Source organism: Pteronotus mesoamericanus, unplaced genomic scaffold (genome assembly GCF_021234165.1).
Source record: "Pteronotus mesoamericanus isolate MK-2021 breed Mesoamerican mustached bat unplaced genomic scaffold, CSHL_Meso_final contig_123, whole genome shotgun sequence".
Taxonomy (NCBI): domain Eukaryota; kingdom Metazoa; phylum Chordata; class Mammalia; order Chiroptera; family Mormoopidae; genus Pteronotus; species Pteronotus mesoamericanus.
The window spans coordinates 1,074,815-1,087,190 of record NW_026555049.1 but is presented as its reverse complement, the minus strand read 5'-3'; positions in this window follow the sequence as shown (position 1 = coordinate 1,087,190).

Genomic DNA, 12,376 nt, shown 5'->3' with positions numbered 1-12,376 from the left:
TTATGCAGTGTCCTTTTTTGCCTCTTACTAAGTTTTGGTTTTAAAGTCTATTTTGTTGGATATAAGTACTGCTACCCCAGCTTATTTCCCTTTCCATTTGCATGAGATATCTTTTTCCATCCTTTTACTTTTAGCCTGTGTGTATTTTTCATTTTGAGGAGGGTTTCTTGGAGACAACATATATATGGGTCTTGTTTTCTTTTCCAGTCAGCTACTCTATGTCTTTTGATTGGGACATTTAAGCCATTTACATTTCAGGTAATTATTGATAGATATGTATTTATTGCCATTTTATTTTTAGTCATTTCTTGTGTCTTCTTCATCATTTCTTCTTCCCCTTCTTCTTCTCCTTCTCCTCCTCTTCCTTCCTCTTCCTCTCCTTTCCCTCTTCTTCTCCTCCTCTTCTTCCGCCCCCATCTTCTTTTCCAAGCAAACCCTTATCTTGTAGGTAAGTAACTACTTTCTCTTGTGGTTTTTAATCCTGTGAAGGTCATAGTCAACAGCATAGGTCACATGTATCCAAGAGATACATTCATTACTAGTATGTGCTAAAATGTGAAAAAAAATTAAAACACTGCTAGTTTACATTTATTTTCTTTATATAATAAAATACATGATTTTTAATTTATTTTCAGTTATAATTTAGAAATTATTAAACAAAGAAATATAAAAACACAAAGAATAAAAATTTTTCTTTTCAAATGATGGAAACATGGATATTGCTAAAAATTGTAACCAAAAAAAGTCTTTAACATTATTTAGAATCGTCAATAGTTGGCTTTGCAAAACGTTTGTAACAGTCATTGCAAACAATATTACTATGTTCAAGGCATAAATATTTTTTACAACACTTGCAAAAATATTTTGATAAGCTGTATCTCTTAGAAACAATTTACTATCCAATACCACACACCCTTATGAAACACATATTATATCCAAAGTAATGGCTGAAATGCTATGGCTTAACATTAGTCATGTTCAAACATTCAGCCAGTCACGACTTTGAACCTATTCACTGTTATATGTAACAACATTTAAGAAAATAATTTGTATCTTACAAATTAGTCATGGCCTCTGCAGGGTTAAGATTCTCTCCTTGTTTTTAAGGTTTGCCGTTTTAATTATGTTGTATCTTGGTGTGGGCCTCTTTGGGTCCATCTTGTTTGGGACCCTCTGCACTTCCTGGACTTGTGTGTCTTTTTCCTTCACCAGATTAGGGAAGCTTTGGTCTATATTTCTTCAAATAAATCCTCAATCTCTTGCTCACTCTCTTCTACTTTTGTTGTCTTCATGATGTGGATGTTGACACAATTCATGTTGTCCTAGAGGTCCTTTAGACTGCCCTCATTTTTTAAAATTCTTTTTTCTTTTTGCTGCTCTGCTTGAGTGATTTTTTCTACCTTGTCTTCCAAATAACTGATTAGATCCTCTGCTTCATCTAACCTACTGTTTATTCCTTCCGTGTATTATTTATTTCTGATATTGCATTCTATATTCTGACTGGTCCTTTTTTATAGTTTCTATGTCTTTTTTTTTTTCACGCTGTTGAGCATTTTTATAATCATTACTTTAAGCTCTTTATCTGATAAATAGCTTGCCTCCTTTTCATTTAGTTCTTCAGGAGAATTCTCTTGTTCTTTCATTTGGGGCCTATTTCTTTGTCTTCCTATTTTGGCCACCTCTTTGTATTTGTTTCTATGTATTAGGCAGATCTGCAAAGACTGGTGCAATTCTGCGTCAGATGCGACCTGTGACTGGCCCTGGGTCACCTGTTTGGAGCTATCAGAGAATCCACAGCTTTTGGCTCCCTCTGCTGGGCCTGGGTGTGTGTGCAGAATGAACCAAGCTATGCACCAAAGCCAGCTTTTACCAGCACTCAGCTTAGGGGAGGGTCCCAAAACCTCAAAGCTCCCAGAGATCTGTCACTGCCTGCAGGATTTCTATTAGGCTTAATCACTGAAACCTCAAAGCTCCCAGAGATCTGTCACTGCCTGCAGGATTTCTATTAGGCTTAATCACTGAAAGTGCCTCCAGATTTTTTCCTCAGTCACTAGGCTTAATCTCCACAGGATGGGGTGAACAGGATTCCTGCAGTTGGGCTATTGCTTCCCTCCAGGCTGATGCCACTTGGAGGGGATTGCTCTGCATGAGAAAGATGGTTTCTGCATTGTGGGAAATGAGTGAGCATAGGAATTCTGGCTGCCTACCCTTCAGCTCTCTCTTCAGAGCCACCTACACCAGACTTTCCTCACTTGGCTCTAGCCTGTTCTGCCCTCCCTCTGCCTGAGTTCAGGGTAAGTAACTGCCAATGAAATTTTGTGTGTTGGCCCTTTAAGAGGTTCTCTGCATCACTAGCCACCTCTCCCTCGAGGACAGACATCTACTGCTTTTCACAACTGGATATATCTTGGTTCCTTTCCTGGTTGTGGTGCTCTAGGCTGTGGAGCCCAGCTTGGGGCTTAGACTACACGCTTCTCAGAGGGAACTCCCCAGCTGCTGAAATATCCCTTGGAACTTCAGCTGCGGTCCCTGGGAGCCCAGCCAGAATTCAAGCCTCCAACGCTTCCTTTCACACCTCCAGAATTCCTACCAGTCTTGTTGTAGTGAAATGGATTCTTCCATAAATCCTTGGTTATGAGGCTTCTCTCCATCTAGTGTTCAGTTGATTATTCAGGATAAATTTTTTATAATTGTAATTTCAGTTTGGTCCTGGGAGGAGATTAGCATAGCTTCCACCTACTCTGACAACATCTGTGATCTCAGGCTCCAATTTTCATCCTTCTAATTAGAAAACTGGAGCTTTAGTCTGGTTGCTCTGCTGCATTTGTCCGTGAGTGCACCTGCATCTGGGGCCAAGTGGCAGGAGGACAGCACGATGGAAAATGCAACAGGGAGCACACATCCACTTGGGAACACAGCTCCTCCAGTAAGGGTGGGAGGCTCCCTTTTCTTGGCGTTTCAGGCGCCCAGGAGCCTCGTGCTGCCGTGCCAGCACCCCTTCAGGGTGGTCTGGGAACCAGCGCACAACAGGACAAAGACGAAGGAGAAGAGACCATTCCTCCACTCTCCTTAAGTATTAGGAGTCTCCTTTTTGCTTGCGGAGTCATAAGTAAGTGGCTTCCTTGAGAACTCTCTCTAACCATTTCCGGTCCTGACTTGTAGTTTTCAAGCTGCCTTGAGTCTAGGCCAGGGAACACTAAGGGGAAAAATGTGGGAAGCAGGGGACTGATTGCTGATTCTGTGGTACTTCAAATTCTGGTCTTCTTTCCCAGTCCACTCGCTATTATTTATTTTTCAGGCTTTAGATAGCTGTTCCATTCATTATTTCCAGTTTTTACAGCTGCATATAGTAAAAGAGACTTGGGTAGAGTATGTTCATTACATCTTCTGTGGCTCCAGTTTGCTTTGCAGGGATTCCATCCAGCTCTGCTCAACAGGTTGTAAACCGATGAACCAGGTTTTTAACTTTCCCTTTATTTCATTCTGAGAAAACTGCTCAGAAGCAAAAATTAGTAAGGGAGAAGTTTATCTATCAAGGAAAGTAACACATGTTTGATTTCTTAACTTTTTAGATTACTTTGCTTCCTCTGTAAGATCACTGGCAGGACAAACCAAAGACAGAGCCTGGTTACTACACACTATGCATTCCCTCTGAGAAAAACGTCTGTGGTGCCTTAAGATACTTAGAACGCAAAGTAAGCAGGGGCCCTAAACCTTAGAGTTTCGACTTAGGGAAACAGGTTGCTGTCCCCACACATGAAAGGCCTTTCCTCTATGCCTCAGATTTAATTGCAATTCAAAGAAAAGCCATGATAATCTTGTTTTCTCATAGCTTTTGAAAATATGCATTAAATTGCCAAGACCAGGATGTTCTTTATCAAGGACTTCTGAGGAGGTAAGCTTTAATTTGCTCTTCTGTTGGTCTGTTAGGGCAGTGAATTCCAGGGAATGATGTATGTTTTACATAAGCCCTGCAAGCCATTGTTGAATAGAATTTCTGCAGATATTGTCAATGGAAACATAGCATGGGTCAATGAATCATAAATTCTATTTTGGTAAGTTGCCAAAGATGACATGAGGAACATAGCTATGCCTCTGGGGGAAACCTGCAAAGAGACAATCACAGCTAAGCGGCTTGGGGGCAGGGCAGGGGAGAAGAGAAGAGAGGCATTCTGCCCGGTGTATTGCAGACCTTTCTTCAACCAGTTAGTCACCAAGCAGGTGATTTTTTTTTCATTCAAGTGCTGGGAGAGACCATGAAGTGGAAAACACAGACTGCACAGCCACAAACAAACAAGAACATGACACTTGAAGTACGTCCCCTAAGATGTTCAGATGTCTAACTCTGTTCAGTGTATCAACCCATCAACTCGCCCTTCGGAATGAAGCCACAGACATTGATGCAATGCCCTCGTGAGGCTCTTGTCCTAGTTTCTGCAGCTTGCAGAAAACAGCCAGTTCATATGTTGGCTTTATCTTTACTTTCTTTTGCTTCACAAAATTTATGTGGAGCTATTGAGGTTGGTGGAAGTGGAGTGGGGGAAGGAGCAGCAGGAATAAATGCAAATAAGGATGATTTGTTCATTAGATGTGGCCTTTTCTCAACACAATCTTTTATGCTTTGTAAGTGAAAAAAATAGGATCAACAGCAATAACAAAGAACCCCAGGTCACCACTGTTCATTCCAGGAATTAAATCAAGGACCCTCAACTTGAATGCCCTCTGTTTCGCTCATCTGGGTGTGGGAGGAGGGGGAGGAGAATCTTACCTGAGGGTTTCTGCAAACCAAGGTCAGACTGTTCTGCATTTGCCCTCTTCCACCAGCCTCTCTGCCAGGCCTCAGGAGCTTTGCTCAAGCGAGAACAGCTTTTCCTTTGCTTTAGACAGTAACAAACAAGAAATGTGGAGTTTAATCACAGTAGGAGAGAGTCAGACTAGATGTGAGAAAGAATTGTTGGACTCCAAGACCTGAGAGACAAAGGAATGAGTTATGGGGAAGAGGGGCAGAGTCTTCTTTCTAGTGGTTTCGGACACAGCTTTCCCCTGGAGTGGTCACTGACAGTCCTTCTAGGAGACCAGCTACCAGAACCCAGCACCTAGAATCTACCATTTTTATACTCATTCTTCTGGCTAATGAAAGGGTTCCGATTCCAGCCCTCAGTGCAGGTCTCTCTGCCGTGACCGCTGAGGCTGATAGCTTTTGTCCCCAGCCGGAGTCTACGTGCTCTCTCGAGACCCCAGCCCACAGGGAGTCTGTGTTTCACATGCGGAAGGGAAAGAGAAACCATATTCCTTCAAATTGAGCAACTGCTTCCCCTTCATTGGGGAAAAGCTACTTAAGTTTCTCAAGGCAGACAGAAAACCACCTTGCAAAGTTTAAAAGACATTCTCAGCACCTGACCAGCGGCGACACCCTAAAGCTGGCGTTCTGAAACCTTGCTGCCCATTAGAATCCCTGGGGACTCGGAGCCCCTCTCTGCCAATTAATCAGGAAGTTGAGTGGAAGGGCTGAGGCATAGGTATTTTTTAAAAGTTTTCTAGGTTATTGGAAAGTGCATCCAGAGTAGAGAAGCACCGTGTGAAAAAGCAGGGCCAACAAGATTAAATGTGCAAGGACCTTGTTAAGGGAGATGCCTGCACGAGAGAAAACGGGGAGACAGCCACCCAGCCCGATGCAAGGCTGAGCAGAGGACGACGCTGGAGGGACGCAGGCCGAGGTCCCCGCGGTCTGCGGAAGGGTGGCAAGGCTGCCAGTGTCCCTCCGGGAGGGCCTGCCTTGCCATCCTCGCCCCGCGCAGTCACCAGCCGGGAGCGGCCCCCGCAGGGCCGGTCCCCTCAGCCCACGGGACCGCAAAGTGCAGCGCTGGGCCAGCCGGTTACGCCCCGTGTGCCTCCTAAATCTGAGTGAGGAGGTGCTGGTAAGAAAAAGTATGTATTTCCTTCTCTTTTTCAAGGCAGAGTATTATTTCACTACTTTTCCAGCAGCTGGGAAGTTTCTTTAAAACAAGATTGTGGGGGTTTTTTTGTTTTGTTTTATCTTTGAGTGTTTCCATTGTTAACATGATAACCCCGTATATTCTGGAATGTCAGAGCCGGCATCAGGTATCAGGACTATCTCTGCAACATCTTTGTGGAAGGGAGTCCATTGTAAACCCCAGGTGTCAGTTGTTTAGTTTCAGTCTTTATGGGGATAAAGAGAGGAGTCATGGACGCTCTAGACAAGGGGCCATGGCTCTGCCCTTGCCTGGCCTCCTCTGCATCCTTCTTGATCACGTGCTGTCAGCATCCCGATCTGCCAGCCTGACCTGACCTTGTGGGCACTGGGGTTACCCCAGGAGCTTTTGAACAACACACACCCACAGGCCCGTTTAATCAGCACCTCTGGGAGTGGGGCACAGGAAGCTGCATTTCCAGGTAACAGTGAGGGTCAGCCAGATACAGAAACCATGATGCTGTCCACAAAAACCTCCTCGGAGGGAGACTGTGCATCTGGGAGGGGGGGATTCACTGGCTGCACCTGGTGTGAAACCCCGCTTTCCTCCTTGCGTGGGTGGGCTGTGTCTTCGTGGCTCCCGCTCCTTGGTGTTGGCCATCACAGGCAGCACGACAGAGCTCGAGGTTCTCCCGGCACAGACCGACCTGGGCCCACACAGGAAGGCAGTCTGGATGGCTTTCTGACCTGTTGTCAGAGGAATGTCCACTGAAGATCGGTGCGTCCAGGGGGTTGCTGGCCTCTCTTGGTGGAGGACAGCCACGCTGGCTGTGATGCCAGAGGAATGAGAAACCCCGACAAGACACTTGGTAGAATCTAACACAGAAATGCATGTTGGAGACGCACAGTCAGCTCTCCTTCCAGCGTGTCCTCCGATGGTTGTGCTTCTGGGCTACAGGCGCACCGTCAGGTGGGGTGCAGAGCCTGAGAGCCAGCGCCTTACTGCTACTCACACAGGGCTGCCCTCTGGGTCAGAAGCCCCATCACGCCCTGGAAGAAGATCCCCACTGGAAGGGGCGCTAGGGTGTGGCTTGCTCTGTCCCTATGTTCAAGTTCCTGGCAATAGTGGCTGGAAGGTGCTCAAAAGTTCTATTGAACAAAGACTAGCTGTTCCTTGTTTTTGGCTATAGCGTCTGCTAATGTTGTGAGCATGCTCAATGCCAATACCCACTTGATATTGCAAATAAAGAAAATAAAATATTGAAAAATTTCCCATCTGCCAGCCCCGGTGCTCAGCTTTCCCCATGCGTCGTCTCACTTAATTCCTCCGTGTGTCTGTGTGAGGAAGGCACTCTCACTGCCATGTTACTGATAAGGAACCCCGAGCTTAGAGGGGTAATGGACTCAATGTGAAAATGTGTGAGAGGAAGAGCCATCTTCAACCATCAGTGCCAGAGACTTGCAGAGACTTTTCCCTTCCTCCCTCCCTCCTCACAAAAGGCTATTTAACCTGGACAGCCCCATGCATGTGAGTTCCCCAGGGCTCCCTACTGGGGGCCCTAATTTCCCAAGCCCCTTTGTAACCCTCGTACGTCCGGGTTGGTGCCCTCATCAGCATAAATCCCCCTTGGGCTCTTGGACTTGTGCCCCCATCCACCTGCCTTCCTCTGCCTTCTAGTTCCTCCTTCTCAGTCCCCCGTGGCCTTCAGAAGATGGTGTCACAGCCAGTGTGGTGGTAACGGAAGCGTGACCTGCGACACAGCTTTAACCGTCCTGCACCCTGTGGGCCCCATTTCTCTCTCATGCCAGAAGCACGACCAGCTGGTGACAGAGGAAAGAGCCATGATCTCATGCAGTTTCACTTTTTTATTAACCAATTTAGTGACTTGAAAAACATCCTCACCTAAGGATATGTTTGATTTTATAGGGAGAGGAAAGGAGAGAGAAACATCTACATGAGAGAGACATCGATTGGTTGCCTCCCGTATGTGTCCCGACCAGGGAGCAAACCCACAAGCCTGTGGTGCACAGGACGACACTCAACCACCTGGACAACCAGCCAGGGCGATCCAATGACTTTCAAAGTTAGTTTCTTATAATGCCTCCATGTCCCAAGTATTTTATTTACTTGCTTTTGCTGTGATACAAAACACTTTCTTTCACATCCCAACCTCTCCCAACTCAGCCCAGGTTCCCTCAGGATCTTCAAGATCAGTGACAAATATAAATATGTGTGCATTTGTATACATCTGACTGGACTTGGTTAGAGCGCTTGGCTGGGCGGGCGCACCCCGAGGCCCTCCTGTCCGGCGAGACGCCTTGGCCTGCCTGGAGACAGTCTCATCTCTGGGGTAGAGTGCCCAGGCCCGTTTCTGAGAGGGTCCACCCTGCCTGAAGGCTGGCGGCCTCCCTAGGTCAGTCCACGTGTGTTGTCATCCCAAAAGGAAGGAGCGCTCTCACGGGTGGCAATGCAGCTGGACCCACGGGGCTAGGACAGGCCTGACGAGGCTGAAGTCCGGGGCCGAGGGCTCAGCTCTAGCTGGGCCTGAGAAATGGCAACACTGTGCGAGGAGGGGTCAGGACTCGCCAACAAGCTTTGAAGACAGAGTCACACATCTGGCCCGGGGAAGACGAGTGATTGAGTGCAGTCAAGGTGCTGACGTTCCTACTGTTCTGCCTTTGACACGTGACCTGTCGGTCACTCAGTCATGAAGTAAGTGCTTAGTGGGTGTCTCTTCTAAGTTCCTAGGGACATCGCCATGAAGGAGACAGGCAGGACTCTGGGCCTTAGGGAGCGGGAACGAGTGGACACTCTTTCCTTGTGCCTCTCTGCTACTGAGAATGACAAAAGCCAAGTGAGTGGCTTCTTCTGAAAGGTTTTGATTACCTGGAAGATAAACCCTAATTTCGTTTCATCAGCTGTCCATTCTAATGCCCTCCAGGCCGGGACGGCCCAATGACTAGATGGGAAAGGAGAAAGTAAGCAGGCGAATAACAGGGCTGACTTGTCCCAGATGTGTTTGCGGTTATTGTGACTGATGTTGAGTGTGGTTGTTGACAGGACCTTCCTCAGCCATGCCATCCTAGGGTGCATTCATTCATCTGTTCAGCCATTTATCACACATGTACAGTGTACCTACTGTGTACCAGGCACAGAGCTAAACGCTGGATGCACAAAGTCAAATTAGAAACCAGCATTGGCCTCAGTGGGCGTTAATCCAGTGACTGAGGCTGTCTTGTTAAATCGGCAATCGTCCGCACAGAGCGGCACGTGACAAAGGTGTGCACAGGACTCAGCAGGGCACGAAGAAGAGACTGGCCAGCTCTGCCTGAAGAAGCCAGCGCCTCTTCAGCTGAGTTTTGAAAGCTGAGTATGAGGCCACCAGGCAGCCAAAAAGCAGTGGCGGGAAAAACATGTGCAAACAACAAGGAATGGTAGAGAAATGACAAGTATGTTTGTGAATCTGGAGTGTGGAGTAAAAAATGATGACAGTGTTTAGGGCATGAAGATGGCAAGAGCGTTAATGATGAGCAGTGAGAACAGAAAAAGTCAGCAGTCAGACCACGGGAGACACACCAAGAGTTTGGCCATAATCCTATACATCAGGTTCAGTTACTGATTTTTCTTAGATGAGGAAATAATATAATTATATTTTTATTCTATAAATCATAATGTATTTTATAAAGTTCCCTTTGGTAGTGTCAAGGAACAGACTGAAGGAAGTGGGGGATGAGACCAGAAGCCGGGGCACCACCTAGAATTTTTCAGTTCTCTGGTTAAAATTCACAAAAACCCCATTCAGACTAGCTTTAGGCATAGCTTGTTCCAGGAGGGTGAACAAAGAAATCAGATCTCTTCCCATTGCTTGGCTCCTACTTTTCTCTCTTTGTTATGTGTCGTACTTTCTCATACTACAGATAAGTTACGTTCGGATGGTAAGCATGGTGGTTGGTGGAAACCTGAAGATGATGTCCTTACAGCTCTGATTCAGAAGTGAGAGCAACCCTTTTCCTCCCAGAAGTCTTGTATCAAATTTCATGAAAGCAGATTTCACTGGCTCTGGATGGAGCACAGGCCCTTCCTGTGGACGGTGTGTTGTGCACCGTGATTGTCCAGGCCGTAGGGATGTGCCCACCCTTGTGAAGTAGGGGAAGGACATTTTCTTTAAAGAAGAAGGAACAGAGAGTGGATAGGACAGATAAAAATACATATGCCATAATCTACTTAATTTAGGTAAAGGTTAGTAAAGAATTAAGCTTGAAGAGGAAAGGGATAGACTAAATAACTTTTTAAAAAATAAACTTTTGTTAAAGAAAATGAAGCAGACTTTGTGTCAGATAAGAAATGGGAAAGGCAGGTGGGAAAAGGAGGGCTGTTGCAAAATCTGAGGGCTCTCACTTGGATGAGTTTCGGGTGATATATTTAATTGGAATAAAAATACTCCTGAAGGATAAGTAAGTCTTAGCCAGTGGGGCCCGGCAGAGGCCGACGGTGAGTTCAGCTTTGGGGTGCTTACAAGGGCTGCAACGGCGTGTTCGTCAGGAAAACATGATTTGCACTGAGGTTGGTCGGTGGCTGGGTGAAAGGGTTGGGAGGAGGGTGGTAGCGGTTAAATGCTGAATGAGAGTGGGACCCGGGGAGAAATGGACGATGCATCCCTTCCTTAGGAGTGACAGCTGTCCCAGTCACCACCCCAGTGGCCAGCTAAAGAGAGTGGGCTTTGTTCATACCAGGCTGGAGGCATGAACAGGAAATTCTGGCCACAGCTCTTGAGTCAGAGGTGGATTAGAGTCTAGGCAAGGGATTCCGAAGGCAAGGTAGCTGACGAGAAACTCTGTGAAGGGATTGGGATAGGAGTCAACTGGGCTCGTATTAGATGGTTGCAGAACTAGGACAAGGGCTCAAGTAGAAAGTCAATGGAAGTTTGGCCAAACACTCTGAGGAGTGAATAGGGAGTTTACATGCGCAGATAGATAGATGCCAAGGGCAAAATCCAACACAATCACAAAGACTTTCCAACTCCAATAAAGCTTACAATGAGCTTCAAGTGGGGCCAGGCTTCTACTGGTACAAGGTAGCAGTTATTCTACATGGGGATTTTGTGGTGGGTGGGGAAGGAGCTGGGAAGAGTGGTTGAGTTGGTTCAGACCTTGTTCAGAGACCCTGTTTACAACAGCCCCAGTGACCAGCTTTGACAAGACATGGTGTGGCATCTGGGCTCAGCTCCTTTTCCTGGGGGCAGACCAAGAAGATTCTAAACAGTAGGTCATCAATAAGTGCCTGATGGGTGAATGAATACATGACTGAACGATAATCAGCTTTCTCATGTTTGTATCATCTGTCCTCTCTGTGACTCATGTGCGTTGGTTTCTATGCACAGGCTGCTGCTGGACTCTGGAGCTCTAGGGGACCGGCTGGTGCACTAAGGACTCGGAGGGCCCCTTGCATTTCAGGTTGCCTGGAAGGGGAGGGGTTGTCTTCAAGCAGGTTGTTCAGAGGCACTGACTTCTGGAGTGCAGCTTCCTTGCAAGGTGTGTTGGCAGAGGACATGGGGATGGTGGCGGTTTCTTTGGGTTTGGAAGAAGGCCTGGTGGCAGAGCTACAGGAGGTTCCCAGATGACAAAACTCTCTCAACTGGCTTCAGGTACTGAGAGAGAGAAGCAGGGAGGGGCAAGGACATGACATTTCTCATGTTAATTAGGAAGGGAGGCAGCAGCCGAGGCTCCACTGATTTACGGTGCGTGTTGAACATCAGAGTTTCCCAGAGGCTAGCTGACAGCAGGCCTGCCGCTCTGGGATCGCTCCCATGGTTCACGGCCCCGGCCTCTTCTCAGGCTGCCTCTCCTGTGGTCAGCAGCTCCCCGTTTCGGGCCTACCCTTCTATATGGAGTGGACCAAAGATGAGAACAGGAGCGCCCCTGGGAGCCAGGGGGAAAATCACCTCCCTGCTCTTACTAGTTCATTAAAATGACCGCGACACTGAACTTCTTGCAATCTGTGAGGCTCTTATGCGGAGGAAGTTCCTCTTTGGAAGAAAACTCAATGCTGTGTGTGCATCACATAGAACACAGAAAGGTTTAGCTGGCCTTGGATGAAGGCCCACAATGTTCAGGTGTCCACGTCATTAAATGAATAAAAGTTTTCAAAGCAGTAAATATAGCATATACATAGTATCATAAAATATTCAGAGGGGGGCAAAACTAGGTTTACAGTTGTTCATATGAAAAAGACATGTAGGATATGATTATTGCTAATAAATAATAATACAAAAATAAACTCCCAACTCCAAACCTACTTTTGCCAACCCCTGTAGTATGAACACATATGTGTGTGTGTAGTTACAGGCTGAGAAAAATCTGTAAGGATACACACTAAAATGTTAGTAGTGTTTTTCTTGTGTTGAAAGGTCCAGAGTGGTTTGTGTGTCTGTATGTTCTGAATTT